The sequence below is a fragment of the Grampus griseus genome (assembly GCF_964374135.1).
Source record: "Grampus griseus genome assembly, chromosome: 11".
NCBI classification, from domain to species: Eukaryota; Metazoa; Chordata; class Mammalia; order Artiodactyla; family Delphinidae; genus Grampus; species Grampus griseus.
In genome coordinates, this window is record NC_139005.1 from 3,197,440 (window position 1) to 3,224,995 (window position 27,556).

General features: G+C 54.5%; 1 protein-coding gene across 1 annotated transcript in view; it reads left to right on the plus strand.

Moving 5' to 3' along the window:
- Positions 1–237: 237 nt before the first annotated feature.
- Positions 238–27,556, plus strand: part of TSPAN9 (tetraspanin 9) — a gene marked incomplete at its 5' end in the record, with an annotated part of 183,463 nt that continues 156,144 nt past the window's right edge. The window contains 2 exons of the mRNA XM_082666437.1: positions 238–293; positions 7,219–7,285. The remainder of the gene's footprint in view (positions 294–7,218; positions 7,286–27,556) is intronic.

Here is a 27,556-nt window from a genome sequence, read left to right on the forward strand (position 1 = left end):
GCTGTCCCGCCCGCAGTGCCCACGCCAGCTCCCGGCTTTAGTCCCCGCCCCCACCCCTCGCGCGGCGGATCGGGCCCCCACGGCCTTCCAGTTCCCGGGCCGGCCCCGCCCCCTCGTCAGGCCCCGCCCCTCGCCCGGCCCCGCCCCATCGCCCGGCTCCGCCCCGCGGCCTCGCCCCGCCCCGCGGCCTCGCGGTCCAGGGTAGGCCCCGCCCCCTGTTTCCGCTGGCTGCTGCTGTGGCGGCGGCGACGCGCGAGCGCGAGAGAGCTGGACCCCGCATTCCTGGGAGCTCGGTGAGTGCGGCCCGGGACGGGTGGGGCGGCGGGCCGCGAGCCGGAGGCTCGGGATCGTGCCGGGTTACGGGCCCCGGCCGGCTGGAGGCGGGCCCACAAGCCCCCGACCCGGTCCCCGGAGGGGCGAGCGGCCCGGGGCGCCCCTGGGAGGGGTGTCGGGGGGCGGCAGTGGGCCAACTGTGGGAGGGGTGGGGTCAGCGCCCTGTGAGGGGGCGGGAGGCCCGAAGGGGACGGTGTGCGCGGCTCCCGGTAGCTAGGCGAAGAGGAGTCTGCAAGGGGAGAGGTTTCGAGGAAGACCTTTTGGAAATGCGGCTGCGGGAGTGGACGGCGGAATCCCAGGCGAAGGGATGGGGGTCTGTAGGATGCAGCAGAAAGGGGGAGCCCCGGAGCTGTCAAGGGTTTCTGACTGTGTGACCCAGTGGACCGGCTGGGGGAGGTCCATACAGCGCCCCCAGGCAGGGCCGGGGGCTCGGGCAGGGCTGGGATACTAACTGCAGCCCCCCGGCACCCCGACCACTCCTTGCGCCACCGCTGGCAGATCGGTACTCAGAGTGACAGGGCTTTGGCACGCCCCGAGGTCCGAGATGTAGTCCATCTGTGCGTCCAAGTTTGGGACTTTAAAAAACTTTGTTGTGGTTAAAAAAAAAAGAAAAAGTCCAAACAAGAAACTGGCTTCTTACTGAGAGCAGTATTTGTACTCGTGTATTTCAGAACTGGAGTCTTGGATCGCCTGTTTTTGAAAAAGATACTGGTCCCTTCTCAACCTCTTTCCCAAACGCCTGTAGTGTCTGGCGAGGTTTGAAGCACTGGTGTAGTATGGGATCCCCTGGGCTGGGCAGATCTTTTCTCCCCATCCCCCAAACAAGGATAAGACCGCAGCAGTTCACCTTTCTTTTGTTCCGAGAACCAAACTCACTATGTGAGGCTGCCCTTCTGACAGGCAGCTGTCCCCTTCCCTGGGGTGACTCAGGTATCCTCCTCCAGGAAGCTTTCCTGGACTAGTGGAGAAAACTGAGGACTCATGCTCTGATCCCTGTATACCAGCCAGCTTCCCTCTCTTTACTGAAAATAGCCATAGAGAATGTTTTGTATGTATGTTCTGCTATAAAGATGTGCAGTCAGCTTGTCACCCTAAGTAATGGGAAGGGGAGGAGAGGTATTATGGACAATTTCAAAGGATGGACTGGACAAATCATTTATATTTAGCTAAGGAATGCAGCCAGGGAGGCAGAGGTTCACACTGGCTTCCTACCCTCCGCCTGGTCCTGGCAGGGCTGTTGCAGCTGAGCTGTGGGTTGTGGGGTGAGGGAAGGAAGAGGGTTGAGGTGGGTAAAACTTGAAGGGTAATTCAGTCCTACACTCACTCATTGAAGACTTGCTGTGTGCAAGGCCTGGAACGGCTGAGAGTGGACCAGAATGGAGAGGGAGTTTTTTTTGGTCTGACTTATTCAGATTTTAATCTTTCAATCTATAAAGTGATAGTTAATATGAATAACAGTAACTAGTGTTTATAAAGTAATTTGTAGGGGATCTCCCGGTGGTCCAGTGGTTATGACTCCGTGCTTTCATTGCTGAGGGCGTGGGTTGGATCCCTGGAGGGGGAACTAAGGTCCCACAAGCTGTGCTGTTCAGCCAAAGAGAATAAATAAATAAAGTAATTTGTAGTTGGCCAAGTGCTTTCTCTGCACATTAGCTGTATATAATTTTCTTTGATTCGCACATAATGTTGTAAAGCATGTGTTATTTTTAATTGTCTCCGTATAGTTTAGGAAAGTGAAGCTAAGAAAGAATAAATGACTTCTCTGAGGTCACAGAACTCATAAGTGGAAGAAGCAGAACTTGGGCTTCTCTGGTGGCGCAGTGGTTGAGAGTCCGGCCTACCGATGCAGGGGACACGGGTTCATGTCCCGGTCAGGGAGGATCCCACATGCTGTGGAGCGGCTGGGCCCGTGAGCCATGGCCACTGAGCCTGCGCGTCCGGAGCCTGTGCTCCACGACGGGAGAGGCCACAACAGTGAGAGGCCCGCGTACCACAAAAAAAAGAAGCAGAACTTGAACCCATGGCTTCTGACCTCTTATGCTGTGTTTTCTACTATGCTCAGCTGCCTCTGCCATTCTTTACTGCTGAGCTTGGGAGACCTAGGCTCCGAACTTAGTCCTAATATCACCTAACCCTGGGCAAGTTACCTCCCCTCACCAGCTCTCTGTTTTGGAGGGTTATTGGGTTATAATATTTCTAGGGGCTTCCCTGGTGGCACAGTGGTTGGGAGTCCGCCTGCCGATGCAGGGGACACGGGTTCGTGCCCTGGTCCGGGAAGATCCCACCTGCCGCGGAGCGGCTGGGCCCGTGAGCCATGGCCGCTGAGCCTGCGCGTCCGGAGCCTGTGCTCCGCAACGAGAGAGGCCACAACAGTGAGAGGCCTGCGTACCGCAAAAAAAAAAAAATTTCTAGAGTCTCTTTCAGCATTGGATATCTTAACAGTGTACAATGCTATCAGCAGCCAATCAGTCAGTTAATAAGTGTGCTTTATTTATTTGTTATTTTTTAAAAATAAATTTATCTATTTATTTATTTTTTGCTGCATTAGGTCTTTGTTACTGTGCGTGGGCTTTCTCTAGTTGCGGCAGGCGGGGGCTACTCTTCATTGTGGGGCGCGGGCTTCTCACTGTGGTGGCTTCTCTTGTTGCAGAGCATGGACTCTAGGTGCACAGGTTTCAGTAGTTGTGGCACGCCGGCTCAGTAGTTGTGGCTCATGGACTCTAGAGCGCAGGCTCAGTAGTTGTGGTGCATGGGCTTAGTTGCTCTGTGGCATATGGGATCTTCCCGGACCAGGGCTCGAACCCGTGTCCCCTGCATTGGCAGGTGGATTCTTAACCACTGCGCCACAGGGAATTCCTATTTGTTATTTTTAATTGTGGCAAAGGAACACATGACACAAATGACCATCACAACCATTTTTAAATGTACAGTTCCGTTGCATGAAGTATATTCACATTGTTCTGCAACAGAGCTCCAGAATTTTTTCGTCTGCGAAACTGAAACTGTACACCCATTAAACAACTCCCCATTTCCCCCTCCCCCCAGCCCCTGGCAACCTCCATTCTACTTAGTGTGCTTTATTAAGCTCCTACTATGTCCTTAATTAATGTTGCCCTTGAGGAGTGAGTAAGGCGAGTCTGGGTAGCTGACCAGAGTGCCAGTCGTCGTCTCTGTGAATGTAACTCCGGCACGGGCCCTCTAGCACCGGCCGTATTGTTCAGTAAGAGTGAGCAGGTGAGACTAGGCAGTGGTCATGAGTTGCAAACAGCAGGATGCTTTCCTTTAGATTCTGATCTCACCATTTATTAGACGATGGCTTTGGTTAAGTTCCTTAACTTCTCTACATCTCAATTTCCCCAACTGTAAAATGTACATATTGTGGTACATACTTTATAGAGAGATAAGGATTCAATTGGTTAGTATATGCAAGAAACTAACCATGGATTTTAGAAGATAATAAATGCTAATTAAAGTTTTTATTACTTAAAAAAAAAAGAGTGAGCAGCTGAGGCCTGGGCAAGGGCCTTCACCTCCTTGAGCTTTCGCTTCTGCTTGCAAAACAAGGATAACAATACTGCGCTCTCAAGGCTGTTGGAAGGAGCAGTGCGATAATGTATGTGAAGCACGTAGCTAGGGCCTCAGACACAGCAGGTGTTCAGTCAACGGTGCCTGTTATTTATAACCTAGCTGAGGAGGCTAGACTAACAAGAGAGGATAGGACTCCTTCTGCCATCAAGGCCCAGGCCTGCTGCGGTGGGCATCCCACGGACTGAGGGGATGGATCTCATCCAGGTGCCTTAGCCTGGCGCTGCACATCCTCCCTACCCATCCCGGCCGGCCTGTCTAGCCTTACCTCCCACTCCGTTCCCCCAGGGACCCCCGGTGCCAGCCAGACTCATCTCCGAGCATGCTTCGCTCATTCCTTCCTTGTCCCTTAGTTCATACTGTTCCACCTTCCTGAAATGCTCCTCCCCACTCCCTCCTTCCCCTCTTTTGAAGATCCTACTCATGTCTGAGCTCCTTCTTGGAGCCTTCCCTGGCCACCCATCCCCAAAGAACCTCCTTTTCCTTGGAACCCCTTTGGCATTTTATGTCTTCATCTCTCCTGGCTTTTCTACACTGCCTGGGGTCCAGATCCTTTAGTATGTATATCTTAGTACAAGAGTCTGCGCTGAGTTCTGATGATGCAAAAATGAAAATGGTAAATGTCCTTGTCTTCATGGGGCATAAAACGCAGTAAAGGGTTAAGAAAGGGCTTCAAAAAATGACAATTTAGGGACTTCCCTGGTGGGCCACTGGTTAAGAATCTGCACTTCCACTGCAAGGCACACGGGTTTGATCCCTGGTCAGGGAACTAAGATCCCGCATGCCACGTGGTGTGGCCCCCCCCCAAAAAAAAGACAATTAAAAATATAAGGTGAATAGCTTATGAGAGTAGAATGTGGTTTCAAACAGAGGGATAAATCACCCTGATGCTAGAGGACCACCTCATGCAGCAGGTGGTGTTGGATGCGAACTTTGAAGTGTGGCTTGCATTTCTACAGAAGGGAAGAAAGGTCAGCCTGAGGAATGGCATTAAGAAAGTGCTGGGGTTTGGAATAGCTCAGTCGGGCCAATGAGTGGGTTGTGTGGGAGGAACCAGAGAGACAAAAGGCTGGACAGGTAGACAGTGACCATATTATGGGTGGCTTCAAATGTCCAGCCAAGGAATTTCCTCCATCCATGCATTGAAATTAAGTGTCTCCCATGCGCTGCCTGCTCGTGCTGGGGGGACTGCAGTTAGCCTTGGGGGGCCTGGGAACCTTGCCGGTTTTTGAGTAGGGGTCGCAGAAGCAGGGCTAGGCCTGTGGAGGGCGAGTATGGGGTCTGTGAAGAGAGGAAATCATGGTGGGGAGAGTGGCTGGGCAGCTGTGAGGAACAAACCTGAGACATTTTGGAAGTAGGATTGAGACCATCAATGGATTGACGGGATGGGGTGGAGAGGAAACGATGCAGGAGGACTGGAGGGGATTCTGGGCTGGGTGATGGTGAGGATGCAGGGCCATTTGCTCTTTTCAGGGTGGCATCATCGCTCCTCCAACTAGATTGGAAGCCCCTCAGGGCATAGATTTTCTTTGCCCCTGTGTTCTCCTCGGCCCCTCACTCACCTCCGAGGGGCACAGAATAGGCTCAGCGTGGACCCGGATGTTCTCAAGAAATGCATCTTTTTTTTTTTTTAATTGACAATTTATTTTATTTTTAAAATTTATTTATTTTATTTATTTATTTTTGGCAGTGTTGGGTCTTTGTTGCTGCACGGGCTTCTCATTGCGGTGGCTTCTCTTGTTGTGGAGCACGGGCTCTAGGCGCGCGGGCTTCAGTAGTTGTGGCACGTGAGCTCAGTAGTTGTGGCTCGTGGGCTCTAGAGTGCAGGCTCAGTAGCTGTGGTGCACGGGCTTAGTTGCTCCGCAGCATGTGGGATCTTCCCGGACCAGGGCTCGAGCCTGTGTCCCCTGCATTGGCAGGAGGATTCTCAACCACTGCGCCACCAGGGAAGCCCGCAAGAAACGCATCTTGTCATGGGGACGTAACATACAGCGTGGTGACTGGAGTTAACAATCAGACTGTGTTATAAATTGAAAGTTGCTGAGGACTTCCCCGGTGGCGCAGTGGTTAAGAATCTACCTGCCAATGCAGCGGACACGGGTTCGAGCCCTGGTCCGGGAAGATCCCGCATGCAGTGGAACAACTAAGCCCGCGAGCCACAACTACTGACCCTGCGCTCTAGAGCCCTCGAGCCACAACTACTGAAGCCTGCGTGCCTAGAGCCTGTGCTCTGTGACAAGAGAAGACACCGCAATGAGAAGCCGGCGCACTGCGATGAAGAGCAGCCCCCGCTCGCTGCAACTAGAGGAAGCCCGTGCACAGCAACAAAGACCCAATGCAGCCAAAAATAAATATATTAAAAAAAAAAGTTGCTGAGATAGTCAGATTGTAAAAGTTCTCATCACAAGAAAGACATTTTGTAACTGTGTGGTGATGGATGTTAACTAGACTTGTGATCATTTTGCAATATGTACAAATATCCAATCCTTATGTTGAAACGAATATGTGATATGCCAGTTATATCACAATTTAAAAAGTGCCCATTTGCCCCCCCCCCAAAAAAAAGACACAACTGAATCTTGCACCTTCTAGAATCCCAAGTTTGCATCCACGGCAGTATTTGTACACTGGCCTGGCTGTCTCTGGAGTCATGTTTCCGCAGAGAGCCAAATGTTTCCTGTATATATCTTCACACCCCAAATTAACTACCCTTTCAACTTCTGCTACAATTTTATCTCTCACTTGATGGCCATTTCCCACCAAGTTTTTATTGCTCCTCAAGAGTAACTTTAGATGTGGCAGAGATGGAAACAAGAGAGTTGTCTATTCCTTTACCTCAGCCTCAGTTGTCTATTCCTTTGATTTGTGTGAATCAAACTCACATCTCAGTAAAGTTACACACTTTTCAGTATCTTGAAACTTTGTCTCACTTGTGAGTGGTCAAAATTACAAATGTTAAATCCCTGGATGCCAAGGGGCCACCCCAGAGATGGCAGATACCTGGCACGGATACACTTACCGCTAGAATGACCCGTAGCAGACATCACTAGTTGATCATGGCTGTCTTTCCCATCGAGCCAGGGCTTGGTCTCTGTCATCATGCTTTAGCACCCACCACCAGCTGAGTGGCCTGCACAGCGGCTGGAATGCATTTGCTCTTTCTGGCCTTCTCCAGCTGTTGAATGATTGGGTTCTCGATGGGAGACTGCAGCCCGAAGAGTGGCCATTGCTGGACAGAATTCACCCTGGAGTGGCTTCACAGCGAAATGATGACCTAATGTTTCATTTATTTTCCTGCAGGAATATCCTGGGATCTTCTCTGATCTGTCAGCAGCCAAGGTGTTCGCAGGAAATTCAAGGAAAACAGGTCAGTGCTGGTCTGGGTCCTCTGTGTGCTGGGACCTCGGAAAGTCCACGTGTTATAAACTGTCTAAAGCCAGAGTCTCTCTTGCCCTTTCACTGTGGCTTGGGGAGGGAGGATAGAGTGGGATGTTGACATCTTCTAGCTGTCTCTCTGCCCCAGCTCTCGACGTTGAATTGATGAGCTCCTTAAATGGGGCTTTGGGAGCCGGGAGAGATTTCCCTCCTCCCCACTGTTTCTGAATGGTGGCCGGCAGTATTCTTAATTTCTTTCTTGACCACCCTTATTGTAGGGAGGGAGCCTAGGGAAGCAGGAGAGGCCTGTAACTTCCTGCTTCCTGTCTCCTCCCACCAGCCGGCCAGAAAAGAATCTGTGGGAATCAGACCAATCCCACCTGTGTCTGTTCCTCTATCCTGGCTGCTGCAGGAATGCCCCTGGCCCTCCGGTGGTGGGCACCCTCTGCCAGGATGCTCACTGGGGGTCCTCATCTCTGCTCCTGCAGGCTCCAGGGGTCTTGCTGGTAGCTTCATCGTTCCTAGCACCTGTGCGTCGAGGCCCCTGCGGAGCTGGAGCTGGGCAGGAGCTACCCAGGTCGCTGGTGTGGATGGTGCCGATTCACGTTCCGGGGGTGCTGCGTACAGACCTGGGTCTTTTTAAATTTATTTATTTATTTTTGGCTGTGTTGGGTCTTCGTTTCTGTGCGAGGGCTTTCTCCAGTTGCGGCGAGCAGGGGCCAATCTTCATCGCAGTGTGCGGACGTCTCACTGTCACGGCTCCCATTGTGGAGCACAGGCTCTAGAGCACAGGCTCAGTAGTTGTGGCTCATGGGCCCAGTTGCTCCGTGGCAAGTGGGATCTTCCCAGACCAGGGCTCGAACCCCTGTCCCCTGCATTGGCAGGCGGATTCTTAACCACTGCACCACCAGGGAAGCCCAGACCTGGGTCTTTTAATGTTTTAATTGATGTGTGTATTATCCTGTGGCTTCCTCCTGGGGGGTGATCTGTAAACCTCTTACCTTCAAGAACCCAGCTGCGTGGTGGTGGGGTGGTGTGGTGAGAAGGAGGGTGCTGGCTGGTAGCTTTTCTTGCCAAAGATTCCCTCCTCTTTGAGTCCCAGCGGAGATTAATTGGAGTCCCGGGAGTGGCTGCGGACCTGTGGCTGGCCTGCCCGTGCCTTGCACATGATACTCAGATGCCGGGATTCATATTTGTCATTGTCATCATTGGCCACAGTTTCAGACTCTTTACATATGTCCACAACTAATTTAATTTAAATCGTATTAAATCTTAATTTAACTCTCATTTAGCTTTCATGAGAGTCCTGTGAGGTAGCTATCATTTCCCCCTGTTTCACAGTGACAGCGGCTGAGGTGGAGTGCAGGTCAGAGACTTGCCTAAGACCACGTCTTTAGTGCCAGGAGAGCAGCGGCTCACACCCAGGCCATCTGATTCCCACTGCCCCTGCCCTTCGCAGCAGACCTGCGGCAAGGAATCTGCTTCCCATCCCTCCTGGAGTCTGGAGTCTGTTGCAGCTGGGATGCAGGGCTCCCATTTTAAGTCTTCCCCCCTCCCCCCGGGGCTTGGGGGGTGTCTGCTTTCAATCTTGCTGCCCTGGGATTTGGGGCACCGCCTACGGGAGGACTGGCTGTGCAGCCAGGCGCGAGGCCAGGACGAGGGAAACCAGTCTGCTGAGAATCAGGTGGCAGGGAGGAGGGACTTGAGGACAAGTGGGTGAGGGTCCTCACGGCTCATGGCACGTCCCACCCCATCACAGAGACCCACGGGGCCCGCCCTGGGGGGCCTCAAGGGAGGAGACAGATGGGCCTGCGTCACCAGCCCTTTCTAGCCAGACGACTGTCCTCCTCTGCGTCTGTTTGAAGGCAAAGTGAGGGAGACCTGCGTGAAGGCCTTTCCGGACGGGAAGTTTATCCTCTCCGAAGGCCTTGGCCTTCACAGCCTTTGGTTTGGCCGTTTCTTGTCCTGCGCTTGCGCCTGTGGGATGGTGACCAGCTCCCGGTGGAGCTTCTCGTCCCACCTCTCCTGGTTAGGTCCCCTGTGACGGGCTGGTTGGTTCTTCAGGCCGGTCTCCTCCCCGCCTTCGCTCAGATGCCTTCTCGCACTGGTGAACGTGGTTTCTGAGTGGACGAAGGCCTGCCTGGGTCTCCGCTTCCAGTCTGGGGGCCTCCCCACCGCCCTCCTCTCACAAGAACCTCCTCTGCCCCTGGCCTCGAGGTGCACGGAGGAGGGAGGGGTGAGGTTCATGAGTGAACAGGTGATCTGGGTCCTGATGGAAGCCGGGCGGGGGTGCGGAGATTGTCCACAGAGATGCGCGCCGGTCTGGTTAGCGGCAGGGTCTCTGCCGCCCCTTGCATTTTGCCTGCCTCCTGCCCCAGCCCCACGCACTTGGGAGCGAGAGGCCCCATCGCTGGACCCGAGCCCAACGAGTTCATAATTTCAGCTTCCGTCACAGCCCCAGCCTGGTGAAATGAGAATATCTGCCTGGTGGAGGCCAGCTTCCACCCGCCCTCCCCTCGAACCAAAAAACACAACCCAAACTCAGCCCGCAGTGGCCGGGCTCCCGGAAGGGGCGGCCTGAGGGAACATGTCTGGGGGGGCTCACCGGTCAGCGCGGCACTTTGGGCCCCACTCGGCAGCCATGTGTAGATGGTTTTTGAGTGTCTGTTGTTTAATACTACCTGTGCTTTTGAGTTTACCACCCGCTCCCCGCTCTGCCTTCCTCCCCACTCCCCTTCCAGTGCCTGGAAATTTATTGCATTTTGAATACTTGCTTACTTTCCAAGAGCCTCGTGATCATTTCTACACCCAGCGTCAGCATTTGTTAAAATATCTGACCTTGTGCTGGAAACAGGAAAGGATGGGGGTGGAGGACCATCCAGGGCGCCTGGAGAGTCAGGCAGCGCAGCCAGTCTCCTGGAACCTCCCCCTTGTTGGGGAGGCTTGGCTGTCACTGCAGGAAGGCCGAGGGTCCCGCAGCCTCCTGTGTAGGATCTTGGCGTGTTCCTGGCCTTGGCCTTGGCAGCTCAGGGCCGCTGCCAACCCTCACAGCACCTTTGTGCAGATCCAAAAATGCCCTTCCTCAGGTGAACAAGAAAAATTAGAGCGAGCAAATTATTGTAAAGCCTGAACAACGTCCCACTCCACCTGGGCCGGCCTTCTAGAGCCCTGGCGGGCAGCGGCCCAGTACCTGTGCTGCATCCCAGCACATCCTGTGCTCCTCTCACCCCCAGGGAGGAAAGGGTGTCAGGTTCAGAGTCAGGGAGAGGGCCAGGGGTAGGAACGGGCCTCTGAGAACAGTGGATGGACAGATGAGGGGAGCGGTCTCGGGGATGCTCAGCGCAAGGTTGGGACAGGGTGTGGCCGTGCACTAGTGCGTGTGTGTGGTGGTGAGTGTGTGTGTGCTTGTCCTAGCAAGTTTGTGTGGGGGGGAGTTCTCCCACATTGTTCTCTCAGCTAAGAGGCCCACCTGAGCCCTTTCAATGGGTCAGTATATACCTGTGTCGTGAATGCCCCTCCTTGGAGGGGAGTGTGAAACGAACACAGAACCTGGCCGCCTGCCCCAGTGCGGAGGCTGAGGCTTTGGCCCAACGCTCTCCAGCAAGCCCCGGGGGCGAGCGGGGCAGAGAGTCCTGCCCCAGCGAGTCCCCACCCTGTAGAAGGGCTCAGAGGAGCAGCCGGGCTGGGTGGGAGTGGGGGGATGGGCACACGTAGAATGGGTGGGAGTGGGGGGATGGGCACGCGTAGAATGACACATGTTGCTTTAGAGAAAGTGAGGTAGAGGTCTGGGCTTGCCATTTCCCACTCGTCCCATCCTGGAAGATTCTAAACAGCTTTGTTTACAATCGGACACGCAGATGGCAGAGTCCTGCGTGAGGAAGAGCGTTGGGTCCCCCAGGAAGGCAGGTAGGTTTGAAGCCAGAGTTCAGCTCTGGATGCAGCACATGGGACCGGAGCGGGGGAGGGGAATCTCTCGGAGCATCCCCAGGCCAGAGTCACTCTGCATTAGCAGCCATGGCAAAGGGGTTCCCAATGCTTGCCGCTGAGATGGGCCGGGTGGGGAGGAAGTGCCAGTCCAGGGCCACCCCCCACCGTGCAGGCTGTGGACAGCAGAGAGGGAGTCGGGGTGGAACCACCGTCTGGGCTCTGCCCCTCGCCTACTGCAGACTGAGAAGCTGGAGCTGGCGGTGGCTGGCTGGCCTGTGTCCGTGAATGTCTTCTATGAGGGGCAGTCATTCCCCACAGTGCAGGGAGACTAATACAGGACACTGGCCCATCAAGGACAGGGTTGGGTGGACCGCTCTCTGAGGACCGGCGGAGGAACGCAGGGGAGATGGGGCTGGGCCTTGAGGGACGGGGATGCAGGGGTGGATGGCAAGCTGGGCGTGGCCCGGTGATTGGGCTGGAAGGGGGAGGAGCAAGCTGTCAAGGCGGGGCCTCTTCACTCTGGGGTACCTGAAATGTCCCCCAGAGGAGACTGACCTCAGCAGACTAGCAGTGGGGAGCTGGTGTTGGTCCCCGGACAGGGGAATGACAGGATGAAAACAGATTTTTCGGAAAAATAAGCTTGTCACAGAATCCAATTTTTTTTTGCGTGTGTGTGTGTGTGTGTGTGTGTGTGTGTGTGTGTGTGTGTTACGCGGGCCTCTCACTGTTGTGGCCTCTCCCGTTGCGGAGCACAGGCTCCGGACACGCAGGCTCAGCGGCCATGGCTCACGGGCCCAGCCGCTCCGCGGCATGTGGGATCTTCCCGGACCGGGGCACGAACCCGTGTCCCCTGCATCGACAGGCGGACGCTCAACCACTGCGCCACCAGGGAAGCCCCCAAGGTGAATTTTTTTAAAGTACTTCTTTGTTGTTGTTGTTGCAAAAATAATACAAACTCCTTATAACCGTCAAGCGTTCCAGAACTGGTAGAAAAGGAGAGCCTCCTGTAATCCTGCCCCTCAGGGACAATCGCTGTTAGCACTTTGACTTATATTCCTTGTAGGTATTTTAATGATAGACTAGTATCCAGCTGTCTACCTATTATCTTATCAATTTCCGTAAATAGCATTGTGTTACACTAACTGGAAACTTCTTTAGCCGTCCTCCCGCAGCCGTGCCCATAGCACTGGGCGGGGCTCAGCTGGTCCCATCACCTGAGCTTGTGAACGCGGTGGCAGCCACCTGGTGGCTCTGCAGGGCCTGGATGGTCCAGGAGCCCCTTGGGCACGTGTTGGGCTGGTGTTGGCTCTTGGCTGGGCCTCTCTTCCCCACATGATTTCTCATTCTCCAGGGAACTGTCCTTTTAAGTGAAAACAGAATCTCCAAGACCCCTTGAGATGCAGGCTCTGAGGTCTCACAACGTATATCCACCTGCCGCTTGGCCAGAGCAAGTCACCGCACCCGCTGGAACTCCAGGGCTGGGGCAAAGACGCCGCCTCTTGATGGGAGGACTGGCAAAGGCACGTCAAGGGCAAGTGTGTGCAGCGGTGGGAGGGCAGGGGTGTGCAGCCCCTGCACGGGCCCAGAAGCAGGAGGATTAGAATGTTGGGGGCTAGACGCCACAGACCTTTGGAAGACAGCCCAGGCTCGGTCCCTTCTCAGCTCCCTCTGACCGAATGGGTCACCCAGGGAAACTGGCAAGGCGGGATGCTTCATCCTCCTGCTGGCTTAGAGGTGTCGTTCTAGGTGGATTCTGTGCGGATGTGTGTGAGGGGCTTGTCTGGCCGGAGGTGAGAGTGAGCTAGAGCACAGGCCTCGTAATGGACGGCTTCTCCGGCCCGCGGGCTGTGGAAGCAGAGGGGAGCCTGCCTGCCCTCTGGAAGCTGCTGGCAGCTCCGCTGCTCGGTACCTGCTGCTAATTTTCATGGCATCTCCGAAGAATGTGCGTCAGTGAGTGAAGCCAGCCAGTCACTCTAGACTCAGGCCTCTGCTGGGAACTCATTCATTCATTTGCCCAGCAAACAGGGCACCTCCTGTGCTCCAGCCTTTCTCCCCATCCCCTCCTACCCTCAGAGGTGGAGTGAGAAGACCCAGCCTGCAGGATGACTTCACTTCCCAGACAACTCACAATGGACTTAACATTCTGACTCCCTGTGACGTATTCCTTTGTATAGTTTTCTCATCACCTGCCATGCGTGGTAACTCTTCTTTCCTGGGAAATGCCTCAAATGACAGAGACAGGAGGAAACACTGGGGCGGGGAGAGCCAGCTCCGGGTCATTAAGGAGTGCCACTTCCAGTTTCAAGGAGGATGCTTCCACGGAGCCGCTGGGGGAGAAATCCTCCCTGGGACTCACATCCATCAAACTCCCCTCTCCCTGGAGCCCCCAGGCTGGCCTTGATGAACTGCGCTTTCCTCACACGCCCGCCCCGTGTTCTTTTGCCTGTCAACTGCCTGGTGGTTTGTGCATTCATCAAACTAGAACAAAGGCTGAGAGGGCTTTCGCATTTGAAAACCCCTTGGTGTTTTATTTTCTCTCTGCCCCTCTTGGAAAAGAAATGTTTTGTGGCCGAAAGGTTCACTGTGAAACAGTCCACGCTGCACAGCTCAGCCTCTTGGCCATTCTCCTCCTTGGCTGTGCTGGGAGAGAATGGACCCGGCTCAGCGACAGGGCTTGGTGGGGACTGGAGGATGGGAGGCAGCCAGCAGCTGCAGCTGCCCTGATGCTTCCCTGGGTGCCGGGGGCGCCGGCGTCATGCTACCGTGGCAGGGTGCATGATATCTGATCAGCTCACGGGCTTAGTGTATCCCGGTGCTCAGTGTTGAGGAGAACGTGCAGAGCTGACGCTGCAGACCTCGGAGAAATCTGGCATCACAAGCAAGACAAGAAACCTCAGCCGCTCCTTTTGGCCAAGGAATTGGAAAAACTAAACGGAGGTCCTCAGCCTGTGCCAACTGAGCGTTTGCTGCTTTGAGGCGGATGGTAGGTAAACTGTCCATCAGCGGAGACCCAAGAGGCCTGTCTCTGACTCCTGACTTCCCTGCCCATGCCTCCACCCCCCAGTTCTGGTTCCCTGTGGCTGCGAGGATAATTCTTACTTCCATGTCATCAAGAGTTATAATATCACTTCATCAGCAAGTGAATGACCACTTCGTTTTATGTCTAACTCCTTGGGCGAGAAACACAGTCTAGGAAAGGAACAGGAGATTTTTTTTTTTTTTCTTTTTTGGCATGTGGGATCTTAGTTCCTTGACCAGGAATCGAACCCACGCCCCGTGCAGTGGAAGCGCAGAGTCTTTTTTTTTTTTTTTTGTATAAATTTATTTATTTTATTTATGTATTTTTGGCTGCGTTGGGTCTTCATTGCTGCATGCAGGCTTTCTCTAGTTGTGGTGAGCGGGGGCTACTCTTCGTTGCGGTGTGCGGGCTTCTCATTGCAGTGGCTTCTCTTTGTTGTGGAGCACGGGCTCTAGGCTTCCGGGCTTCAGTAGTTGTGACACACAGGCTCAGTAGTTGTGGCTCGTGGGCTGTAGAGCTCAGGCTCAGTAGTTGTGGCGCACGGGCTTCGTTGCTCCGCGGCATGTGGGATCTTCCCGGACTAGCGCTCGAACTCGCGCCCCCTGCATTGGCAGGCAGATTCTCAACCACTGCGCCACCAGGGAAGCCTGGAAGTGTGGAGTCTTAACCACTGGACCGCCAGGGAAGTCCCACTACTGGCCACTCTGACTCTGCGAGGGTCCGAGGCGTCTTTGAGCCCTGGTGCTCTGTGTGGTAAGAGCTTCAGCCAGTGTTGGCTTAGGTGAGTCCCACACCTTTTCTGTTCTAAGCTACCAAAGGCCTTCTCGATTTCATCGTGTTCTCCCATTTCCCCCTGAGGTTCGGCCCCGCAGCGTCCGTGGCACCCGGGCATGGGCTCTGGAGGCCGAGTAGGAAGGGATGAGATTGCTGTAGCCAGAGCCCTCAGTGTAGGGCTTGGAAGAGAAGCCAGCCTGACCAGCTGAAGCCTCATGCCTGACAGTCACACCTAATCTGGAATGAAAAGCGATGTTACCTCTGTTTCATCATCCACTTTCATCACTGCTTCTCCAGATGGTTGATGGTGCCGTGCCTGTGAGCGAAGTGGGGGGACCTGACGCTCTGTCTGTGGGCCGGGGTGAGGGAGGATGCTAGGCTGGGGGGTGCGCCCCACCCTGACTCTGGGGCAAAGGGGAGGTGATTCCTTAGACTGTGGGTGCTTTCTCCCTGGGACCCCACCAGAGAGTGCTAAATCTTCATTTTGCCGAAGCGTCCTCAAGGGCATTCACTGGAGGGGCGGTGCAGCTTTGAAGAAATACCTAAGAGGGTGTATCTGTCTTATGATGGTGGTTGTTTTAAACCAAGTCTCTTGAACATTCCTGATTCATGTCAGGAACTAAAGCATTCGGTGCTGCACACCCTAAACCTGGCGGTGCAGGGGACCGGGGGCCGGTCACCACCGACCCCGATGTTTCTGAGACCCTGCAGCCTCCCCCTCCGCCAGCCCTGCAGTCTGAGCAGTGCAGTGTTCGTGCAGCCAGAGGACTCAGACGTCTCAGGACTCGTGCAGCCTCTGGGCATTGGTTCTCTGCCAGGCAGGGGCACTTCTGACCACTCGCCTCAATCTCTGTCTCTACTTCTGCTGAAGAGCAGAGGCCTGGATTTTCCCCTCCGTTGATGCTCTGCCTGTTTTCCCATTGTCCAACACTTGGTGGGCACGCCGATCGTTTTTGAATGCATGAATACTGCATTTGCGACGTGAAAAGAAATGTGTCCCCCATCCTACCCATTTCCCTGGACACTTGGAGCACTTGCCTGATGTAAAACTGCCCCATCTTCACAGTTGCAGGGGTGGGAGATGTCTCTGGGGAGGGCGCAGGACTCTCAAACCAGGAGCTTCTTATTAAGGCGTCTGCAGCTCAGGGAGGGGGCCTTATCGCTGCCTTTCCCGAAGGGGCGGACAGGAAGTCTTGGGCAAGAGGAGGCCGCTGCTTGGAGGTTTCACGATGAGGAAACTGAGGCTGGCTTCCCCAGGAGCTCCAGGCAGTCGAGTGGAGGAGGCTGGAGCCAGCCTTTGCAGATCCCAAGCCTGGATTCTGCCTCTCTTATCCCCCGCCCCTTCCCTCCCCTGCTCCCACCTTCCTCAGCTCCCCCAGGGGTGCCTCAGAGGTAACCTCACAGGGCCAGGGGGGCAGCTTTGTAGGAAAACATGCACCCAAAATGGCCAAATCCCTGAGGACTTGAGAGAGGCACGTGTGGGGTTATTTTGGGTTTGGTGGGCCGGGCTCGGATCTCTCTGGCATTCCTGGCCGTTGGCCTCTCAGAATTGACCAGAATGGAAGGATGATAAAAATCGAGGCCCCAGGAATAGCTCAAGAATTTGCTCATTCGTGACCCCTGTAAAGAGGTGCCGCTCAGCCCAGAGCCCACAGCAAGGCTGGGGCTGAAGGAGGTGCTGGAAAGGGTAGGGGAAGAGGAGGAAGGTTTCAGACAGTCTCCTCTTCCGGGCAGGAGCAGGTGGGAGCTCAGGGCTGGTTCGGGGCCAGTCTGATAAGGAGCCAGAGGAGTGTCCCTCCCACACCAGCTCGTCCCTGCGTCTCGGGGGTCGCCTGGTAGCACCCACTGGCCAGGTCAGTGCAGCCCTCTCTCTGACCTCTCTGCTCTGTTTCTCTGTCCCCCTTGGACCTAGGCAGCTCGGGGCAGCTCTGGCCTTGCACCCTGGGGAGCCTCATCTCTCCCTCCCTTCCCCAGAGCCAGGCCCAGAGACCCTTTTGCTCAGTGCGCGTGAAGGGGGCGCGTACTGAGCACCCATCCGGTAGCAGGTCAGGAGCACAGTGATGCCAGGCATCTGCCTCTGCCCTGGAGGAGCCGGCATGGGTGTGTAGAGACCCGTGTAGATGTGCACTGACCCATGATGCCATCCGGAGCCGTCCGTGGTGCTGGAAGGGCGGTGGGGATCATAGCAGGTGAGTGGTCAGTGGAAAGAGCAGCCCCGGGGAGTCAGGACACCTGGCTGGCCCTGGATCAGTCACGTCACTTCTCTGGGTTTTTCGTGTGTAAAGTGAGGAGTCTGTGATCCCCAAGTCCCTTCTGGCTTGAGAGTTACCTGGTTCCAGGAGTCGCGGGGAGGAAGACCCTTCTCAGACGGGTGGGATGTTTTTGTTGCCTCCGCTCTTTGTTCCAAAGGGGTGGTCCAAGGGTGGACATCTCAGCTGAGTCATCCCCATGGGGACAGGCTGAGGGCTCAGATGTCACAGCTGGGCCTCAAACCTCTCTTCTGTTCTCTGGACCCTCCTGCTTGTGCAAAGTCAGACTTTAGGTTTAAGAAAACAGTTGCCCTTGTCCAGGTTGAGGTGGTTGCCCCTTGGCCTACAAGATGAGGTCCGAGGGGCTGAGTGAGGCTTGCAGAGTCTGCAGTGACCTGGAGCAGTGTCCAGCCTCACTGCTACCCACTTGGGGCCACTATGTCCCGTTTGTCTGTGTAACGCCCTCCACACGGGTTCTCATTTCCCATTGTCCTTGTCATTGTCTGCCTGGCTTGGAACTCCCCTCCTATCCTGCATGGTTTTTTCTCTTATGAGCATTGTTTTACCAAATCTGAAAACTCAGTCAGCCATGATTTCTTCAAGAATTTTTTTTTTTTGGGCCGTGCTGCACGGCTTGCGGGATCTTAGTTCCCCAACCAGGGATCTAACCTGGGCCCCTGGGTGGAAGCCCAGAGTCCTAACCACTGGACTGCCAGGGAATTCCCTCTCCAAGTATTTTTCTGTTCCCCTTCTCTCTCCTCTCTTTCTAGAACTTCCACTATGTGTATATTAGACTGTTGGATGTTGTCCTGTAGGTTGCTGAGGCTCCATTCATGTTTTTCCATCTTTTTTCTTTCTGTGCTTCGTCTTGGATAGTTTCTAGAGTTAATATCTTCAAGTACAATTATCTTTTCTTCCGCAGTGTCTAATCCAATGTTAATAAGTCCCAGCCAGTGTATTTTTCATTTCAGATATTGGGTTTTTCATCTCTGGAAGTTCCATTCGAGTCTTTTTTTATATCTTTCATTCCTCTTCACACCAAGCTTATGTTTTCCTCTGCATTCTTGTGCTTATGGAACATACAATTACTGTTTCTTTTCACCCTTGTTTACTGGTTTCATCACCTGTCATGTTTGCGTCTGTCCTATTTTTTCACCCTTGTTTACTGGTTTCATCATCTGTCATGTTTGCGTCTGTCCCATTGACTGCTTTTCCTCCTGGTTATGGCTCATAGTTTTCGACTTCTGTGAATGCCTGCTAAGTTTTGATTGGATGCCAGACGTTGTCAATGGAGCGTTGCTGGATTTTGTTACATTCCTTCAAATAGTATTGGCCTTTATTCTGGCATGCCTCTTAACTGCTTGGGATTGGTTTAATATGTACGAGGCTTGCTTGTAAGCTTTGTTAGGGTGCGTCCAGCCTTCGGGCTAGGGCTAATGTAGCTTCACTACCGAGGCACCAGCCTCTGAGGACTCTACCCAGTGCCTTGTGTGTCGTGAGCTCTTCTGCTCTCGTTGGTGGGAATGTGGCCCTGAGTGAGCTCCGCAGATTGGCTGGCCCGTTGCTTTCTGTTGGTTCTGTTCCCAGGCTTGTGGTGTTTTACCCTACACTTGTGTAGGTCAGCTGGAGATGCCAGGGGACTCTTCTCCGGAGCACCCTCTCTGTGCAGTCCCCTTCTCTCCAAAGTTCTGCCCTAAAAATTCTATCTCTATGAACTCCAATTTCTGTCTCCTCAACTCGGTGGGACCACTGGACCCCGTGTGGATTCCTTGTCCTCAGCTGCTGTGTGGATGCTGCCTCCGGGCAGTAAGCTTGGCCCTCATGGGACTCCCTCTTGTGTTTCCTTCTCTCACGGATTACAGTCTAGTGCTGCCTGCTGTCCAGTGTCTGAAGCAGCTGTTTCGTGCCTTCTGTCCAGCTTTTTAGTCCTTTAAGGGGCAGGGGTGAAGCCAGTCCCTGTCACTTCACCGTGGCTGTAATCTGAGGCTGGCATTACTGGAACACTCACCTTGGGCATCGTTACCCTCTGGGGCAGGTGTCTCTAGTCAGCCTTCCTACGGGAAAAACCCCATTAGCTGTGTGTTCTTTCCCCCGTGTTTCATCTGGTTTGTTTTTTTATCTCTCCACACAGGCTGTCTCCCTGAGCACAAAGGTGATACGGTATTTCCCTTAACATCCTTTGTACCTAGCCCAGTGCCTGGCACATAGGAGACAACTCCTGTTTGTGGACCAAATGAATAAATCGGAAGAAACTATAAGCTAATTGTGCCGTGTGGTTGCTAAGAAAAACAATGCTGCCCTGGGTATGAGGTTTACACTTTGTGCTCTGTGCAGCTTATAGCACATCTGCATCTGAGTTTTGTTAATTCTGGTTGGGATACTGGCAACTCTGAATTCATCAGAGGAGGGTGACTAAGATGGTGGAAACTACACCACATGGGGACTGGGTGAAGGGTTTGGGAATGTTCCTTTTGTCTGGAAGTTATTTTTATGGAGTGTTATGGGAAGGGAGGGGATGCACGGTAATGGCCTCCTGACGTGGGCAGGATTGATGTGGACAGGAGGGTGTAAACATGTCCTGTGGCTTCAAAGCCTAAATACCCAGGTGCCTAGGACCCATGGGGGAGGGGATTCAGGGAGGTCAGACGTGGGCCCAGTTCCAGGAAGAACTTCCTAACAGCTGGAGCCATCCGGCAGAGGAGGAATGGGCTACCTTGGGAGGTAGTGAGCTCCCCATCACTGCTGGGGTTTAAGCAAAGACTGATAGTGACCCGGGATTTTGTTGGGATGAAGAGTAGGTACAGTGTTACACGAGATACTCTCTAAGATACTTTTCTACTCAATGAGGTTAAATGTTACTCCTCCTTTTGAGCCCCTGATTCATCCGCCCTCGCAACTCTGCATCCCACGCACACACACACGCACGCACGCACGCATGTACGCACCTGTGCAAGCGTGTTCAGAAAACACACCTGAAACATGCTCCTTACTACTCTTGTGAAACTCCTTGCTGCCTCCGTCCCCGGGCCTCGTCTGGGGCCCCTGCGGAAGTGGCCTCCCGCTGCCGGTGCTGGGCCCCGTCATCCCCCTTCAGCCTGCCTGGCACCGCATTGATCCGGGCTGGCCCTGTGTCAGCGCCTCGTCCCATTGTCTCCTGTGTCTGGACACACAGTGCCTTTGAGGCAGGGTGACTGTGAGCCTCCTGCGCAGTGAAGCCTGGCGGCCTTGCTGCAGCCCTTCCCGTGCTGGCGAACGTGGCTCTGCACAGGCACCTCCGCTCTTGCCTGCTCGTTGGCTTGTTGCTCTGGGTCTTGGGTCTCTTCCTCCGTGGGGCCTCTCCTCCCTGGACTGGAAGTGCCCGGGAGGTTTCACCCCCAGGTTGAAGATGCTGGGGAGGCCTGTTTAACGGTGGTCCTGGCAGATTCTCAAGGGAATCCTCAAGCACCTGCCTTTTCCCCTTTCTAAGGATGCAGCCCAGGAAGGACGGGCGGGGCTGCGGCTTGGTGGCTTTGGGGGAGGGGAGGGGGACAGCTCAGAAGGGGTCCTAAGCCAAGGGCCTGTCTCCTGCTTCCCCGAGGCTGTTGTCCCACCTCTGTACGGAAGGAGCCCGGTCAGGTCGCTTGTAAGCGGTCACAGCTGGGCAGGCTCTGGGGCTTTGCAGAAAGAGAGTTCTTAAAAGAAAGAAAGAGAGATCTTCCTGGCAGCCGAGTGTTGGGCTTGCCCCGAGTGAGAGGCCTGAGCTCCGGGAGCCTCTCTCCTGGTGCACCGCTCCCTTCCCCCACCGGGCGAGCCAGGCACCACCATGGGCATAAGGAGCGCTCTTGAACTGGGGACTTTCTGGCCCTCTTAGCCTTGGCCTCCAGACCAGTTTGACCTGCAGGAGGCTCCGTTTCTTACTTTGCGAGATGGGAGGAACAGTGGCTCTCCGGGGAGCTGGAGGATGGCCCGTTTGCAGGACTTTCTTTCGTGTCCGAGGCTGCCGGGTCCCCAGAGCAGCTTTCACCAACCCGAGCAGTGTGGGCTTGGCCTCCTCCTCAGCCAGTGCTCAGAACCCTTTGTGAATGAGCATCCTTTCTCCCTTAACGGAGAGGGAATGTTCTTTGGAGACCGGTGTACCTGGAGGGCTGGCACCTGCCTGCGTTCGGGCTCACAAAGCCCGCGCGCCCTGGAAAGGGGGCCCAGGGAGAGGAGGTGCATCACTCTGTGTGCGTTCTGTCTGTCCAGTGCCCAGACGGCGTCTGGCACAAAGCAGGCGCTCAGGAGCCCTTGATGACCGAATGGAGTCGGCCCTTCATCCCCATGGCTGGGCCGCGCTGCACTCCAGAGGTGCTTCAGCGGGAAGCGGTGCGCCCGGGCCTCTCACTGTTCGGTGGGAAACCTGAGTGTTCTGTCTCGTTTCCTGCTTGTTCCATTGGAGGGTGCCAAGACCATAATAAAAGCAATGGTATATAAAAAACAAAAAGCAAAAAAACAAGCAATGGCGTAATCACAGCTAATATGGATGGAGCGCAGTCTGTCACGATCTGCAGGATTTTGGCCTCCTTCTTGAAATGCACTCACTAGAAAGAAGTTTCCCGGACTTGTTGTCCATTCCCCGTGGCTTTTTGCATCAATTCCTGACTTCTGCCTTGGAACACATTTGCCTCTGCTGTGAAGATAATAAAAATGTATTCAGTATTTCTGTCAGTCTTATCTGTGGTAGCTGTTGTCTGCGTGCTGCTTTAGGTCAACAGATGCTTTACTGAGGATTTTTGTGTGGTTGATCTTTCTGTCCTCTGTGTGGTTATCCATGTGGGACTTTCTCATTTATGCTCTGCCAAGCATTTACTGGGCACCTGCCGTGCGCAAGGGATTCTGTGGTGAACAGCACCACGCGTGCCCGCGGGTCCGAGGGCCTCGGACTGGTCCTTGGAGGCAAGGACTGTCTGTGTAAACCCCTCTCTGTGGTGTCCTGTTAGCACTCAGGGTCCCCACCCCGGGACTGAATAAGTAATTATTCAGTTGGTGCTGGATAAATAATTTGGGGGTCTTCCATTTCTATAGGGCGCCCCACTGTGAAAGCACCAAAGAATATTCCCAGAAATCATCTTACCTGTCGTTTCCTCCTGACAACGACCTTGAGAAGTGGCTAGAACGAGCATGTTTTTTTTCTAGAGGAGGCCACTAAGCCTTAAAGGACTGGCAACCCCCGAGTGGGGCTGTCCTAAATGTCCTGAGACTCATTCATCCCACAGATGTTTGGGGGCCAGCACTGTTTAGGCTCTGGGGGTGCAGGAGTGAAGAAAAATCCATGACCCCAAGAGCTTATGTTTTGGAGGGGGAGACAAACAATAAACAAATAACTAAAATCTATAGTGACAAATGTTATGGGTCAGAGTGAGATAGGGAAGGGGGTGGGAGGAAGGGGCGGGGGGCAGGTATTATGGGTTAAACAGTGTCCTTAGGAAAGGCGTTCCTGAGGAGGTGACATTTCATCAGAGAGGGAAGAAGAGGTGGGTGAGTCCTGGAGATACCTGGGGGAGGTGCATCCCAGGGCCGAGAGAACAGGAGGTGCAAAGGCCCTGCGGCAGGAGCGTGTGAGGCTTGTTGGAGCCCAGTACAGCTGAGTGAAGGGAGCAAGGGAAAGGTCACAGGACTCAGACCCTACAGGGGCTTGAGGGCCATTCTGAGGGCTGTCGCTTTTATGGTGGGCAAGGTGGGCGCCTTTGGAGGAATTAGATCAAGGAGACGGACCTGCGTTTCATTTTGGAAGGACCGTGGTGGCTGTTGTGTAGTCAGCTGAGTGTGCAGCAGAAGGAACAGCAGTAACTGTTGTCTATCCAGTGCGTGTTGTGTGCTGGGCACCAGGCAGACCCCGGGCGTGCACGTCCCATTGGATCCTTCCGACGACCGACGTTACCTGCATCTTCCTTAGGAGGAAACCAAGAGCCGGCTGCTGGAGCAGCTGCCAGCTGGGGACAGCCTGATTCCAAAGCTTGTGCTCTCGACTGTTGTCCGGTTTTCAGGGGCGAAGGGACAGGTTGCTTAGGAGGACGGCACAAGCGTCTGGGGTCAGGGTCAGGCTGCCCTGTGCCTGTTCTCTGGCCGCTCTCAGCTGTTCAGCTGGCCAGCCAGCAGGGGTGTGGGGCAGGCTCTCCCCTTTACCTCAGTGTTTGCTGGAGGGTGGGACAGATTGCTTCTAGATGAGGGAAGGCAGCTTGGGGAGTGGCGTCTGTGCCCCGACTCTAGACAGCAGCCTCTCTGGGCCCGCAGGGACCCCGTGTCTTGTGTTTGGCATGTTAGATAAGCCCTGTGACTTAGAGGCCTGGGCTTTCTGCTACCGATCAGGGCTCAGCCCGAGGCTGGCGGGCGGCCACTGCAGATGGTCCCCCCTCCCTGGAGGCAGACCCTCCCTCTCTTTCTGAGTGAATCTGGGCCAAAATGCCCTGTATTTTATCCATCTCGTCTTCTGAGTAGTTCAGATCATTTGCAGAATGTCACTTCCGTAATCCTCTAATTTATTGCTCCTGAAGGAAGCGAGGGGGATTTTTCCTTGTTTTTAAAAAACATGTGCTGCAGGGTGGAAAATCAGGGTCAGAGAGTAAAGCTGGTGTGGGAGCAGAAGAGGGAACCCAGAGGCCCAGGCCGGGTGCAGCTGGCCTCGAGGAGGGGCGAGGGCATAGGTGAGCTGGTGGGAAACGGGGGCTTCTGGACTGGGGGAAGGCCGCTCCTTTTGCGTTTACCTTGCGCTTCGGTGTCTGAACCTGGGGGAGGGGGGCTGGGGTGGGACGCCCTGCCCTTACCTAGCGGCGCCTCGGGGACTCGGGGCCTGCTCTCTGCACAGGTCCCCGTGCACGCACGTCTCCTGTTCTCACACACTCACTGTCTGCACCCTCCCCCGCATGCACACTCACACGGAGCATGCACGTGCACGCTTGCATACGGCTTACTCACGTGCTGGTTCACACTCGTGCTCTGTACGCGCCTGCATGCCTGCTCACGTGCTTGCCCACAGCGCACGTCAGCGGCTGGACCCCAGCTGCAGGTGATCTGGCAGGAGAGTTTGTGACAGCAACGGGTCCTCACAGCCCCAGCCCTTCGCCTTCTCCACTCGTGCCTCGAGTTCACCTTGGAGAGACAGGGGACGCCTCAGCTGGGAGGTGCTGTGTCTGTGATGAGTAACAGGCCCTGTAGAACCAGCCAGGAGGGGACTGGCCGTGGGAAGAGGGGAGGCTCTGGACGGGGAGGAGACGGCCCCTCCGCCGGGCCCCCTGCATGCACCCCCCCAGTCCCTCACCTTGAACGTACGCCTTTGGCAGAGCCAGACCTCGGTGGGGCTGGGAGGAGGGCGCCCTGTTCAGCGCCCTTTCGGGGCTGGGGCTGTTTCAGGAAGGAAAGGCTCCTTGTTGGCTGCTCAGATCCCAGTGGGTTACCAGCCTCAGAAGCCAAGCAGGCAGGCCCCTGACTTTATTTCTATTTCAGAGCCGCCACTGCTGCAGAGCAGGAAATCATCAAGGGGCCGTGGGAATCCACTGAGGCTCCGGCGCCTCCTTCGGGGCGGGCATGGGGGAGGGGGCCTCTCCCAAAAGCCGCCTGGAGCAGGTGCCATGCTGCGGCTCCTCCATGGCGGCTTCTTCCCTGGAAATCCAGCAAGGGAACATCCTCGTGAGAACCTGCACTTGGCCAGGCGGGACTGAAGGGGTGGGAGGGGCCTGGAGACAGGGCTCGGATTCCCAGCTGGCTGGGCGGACCAGCCAGGTGGCCGGGCCTCCGTTCCCAGTCTCTGGGCCTGGATCTTTCTGCGCCTCCGAGCTCTGGCTTTCACGGGCAGGGGTGAGGAGAGAGGGCCTCCTTGGCCCAGGGCAGCCCCCAGGCCCAGGTGCCCTCCCTCCGGGGCTTCCGTGTGCTTGTTGTAAGGTCCAGCTTCCTCTTTGTGTTTCAGACACTGGTGTCCTGGTGGCCTGTGCCCTGTGGGGCTGCCAGACTGCTCCAGGGACCCTTAGGTCGCACCCGGAGCCAGGCTTCTGCCTCACTGTCCCGATTCTTCATGCTCAGATTGGTTGTATCTCATCGACTCATATATCACCTTGTTCCAGAAAAGCTGATTAAAACAAGCCCAGATACCTGGTAACATCGCCAGCGCTACTTGCGCGTGGATTTGTTCATTCCTGGCTTGAGTTTCCCCTGCCAGCTAGAACTCTTGTCTGTGGCCAGCAAGTTGATGGGTTGTGACGGGTCCCCAGCCCCAGCTTGTGTTCTTGCTGCCTGGACCTCATGGTGCTGTGGGTCCTTATCCCCGAGGATTCCGTTTAGGGTCACTTCCCTTCGCTAAGTGGCCCCCACCTCCCCTTTCTTGGGTAACCCCATAACATCTTGTGCTGAGGCTACGGGGAGGAATAAGACACAGCCTCTGGGCTCTCGTCTAGGGGATGGGCTGGTGGTAATCCAGTGCGTGCACCGCAAGGGAAATGCGTGCGCTGCGCAGGAGGTGCTCTGCGAACCTTCGTTGGCCTCACAGATCTGAGAAAATATTCCTTCCACGCTTGCGTGTTACTGATCCTGTGGCTTGCTGTAGGGTTCTAGGCTAGGGATCTTTTTTGTGTGCAAAGCATTGCTTAAGTTCCAAGGTTACTGTCTAATGTTCCAGTTTTAATCTTTGGCAGGTGACACAGTTTTTCTCTCTGGAATCTCTAGTGTTCTGCGTGTAAAAGTCTCCGCTTTGGCTGCTGTTCTGAAACTTCAGAAGTAACATGACTCAGTGTGGATATGTTTCCATCCAGGGCTCCCTGGAACCTGTCAGTCTTGAAACACCCATTATTTAGTGCTGAGAAATTTTCTTGAATGACTTCATTGATTTGCTCCTTTCGTTTTCTCTCTTCTTTCCTCTGGAGCTCCTAGAATTTGGATATTGAATCTCCTGGATTAGTCTTACAATTTTATTGTCGTTCTCTTTCTCCTTACTTGCACTCCCCCCAACCCCTGCAAAATCTGGGAGATTGCTTTTTTTGCTTTTTGGCTGCATTGTGTCTTTGTTGCTGCACGTGGGCTCTCTCTAGTTGCGGCGAGCGGGGGCTACTCTTCGTTACAAGAGTATGCGTGGGCTTCTCATTGTGGTGGCTTCTTTTGCTGCGGAGCATGGGCTCTAGGCATGTGGGCTTCAGTAGCTGTGGCACGTGGGCTCAGTAGTTGTAGCCCATGGGCATTGTTGCTCCATGGCTTGTGGGATCTTCCCAGACCAGGGATCGAACCCGTGTCCCCTGCCTTGGCAGGTGGATTCTTAACCACTGCACCACCAGGGAAGTCTGGGAGATTTCTTCAGCTTTCTCTTCTAGGCTTCTGTTGAGGGTTTCATGTTAATTAGTATATTTTTAATGTCTAAGAGTTCTTATATTTTCTAAATATACATTTTTTGTTTTTATAGCATCTCGTTTTGTTTTCATGGTTGCAGCATCGCCTCTTACTTCTCTGAGGCTATTAATGATACTTTTATTCATTAAAACTAAATGGGAGGGCTTCCCTGGTGGCGCAGTGGTTGGGAGTCCGCCTGCCGATGCAGGGGACACGGGTTCGTGCCCCGGTCCAGGAAGATCCCACATGCTGCAGAGCGGCTGGGCCCGTGAGCCATGGCCGCTGAGCCTGCGTGTCCGGAGCCTGTGCTCCGCAACGGGAGAGGCCACAACAGTGAGAGGCTCGCGTAACGCAAAAAAAAAAAAAAAAAGACTAAATGGGAGGATTCTTCCTCACCATTTCTTATAAAGTGTGTGTGTGCTTTTTCTCTGTCTTTCCTGTGACAGGCTTTCTCCTGAAGTCTGGTGATCCTTGTAGTCTGGTTACATGTGTGTGGGGCATTAAGGTGTGTGTGTGTGTGTATGTGTGTGTATGTATGTCTGTGCGTACCTTAATGGGGCATTAAGGTGTGCATGCATGTGTGCGTGCACATGTGTATGTGTATCTATGTGTGCACGCATGTGTATGTATGCGTGCATCTGTGTGCATGTGTGTGCGTGTGTATACATGTGTGTATGTATGCGTGTGTGTGTGCGTGTATGTGTGTGTGCGTGCACATCTGTGTGTGTGTGTGTGTGTCTGTGTCTGTGTCTGTGTGTGTGTCTGTGGCAGGAGCATCCTGTGGACTCTGGGCCTCACGTAGGGTAACCTGGTTGGCCTGTTTCATTTAGGAACCCAATAAGTTAACATCTTCGGTATTTTCTCCTGAGCTGTTAGATTCCCTAGAGAAGAATCTTCTAACCTACCTGGGAACTAATGGAAAGAGGGCAGGGATCTCGGCCTTCTGCGCTTCAGCTGAATCCCTTGT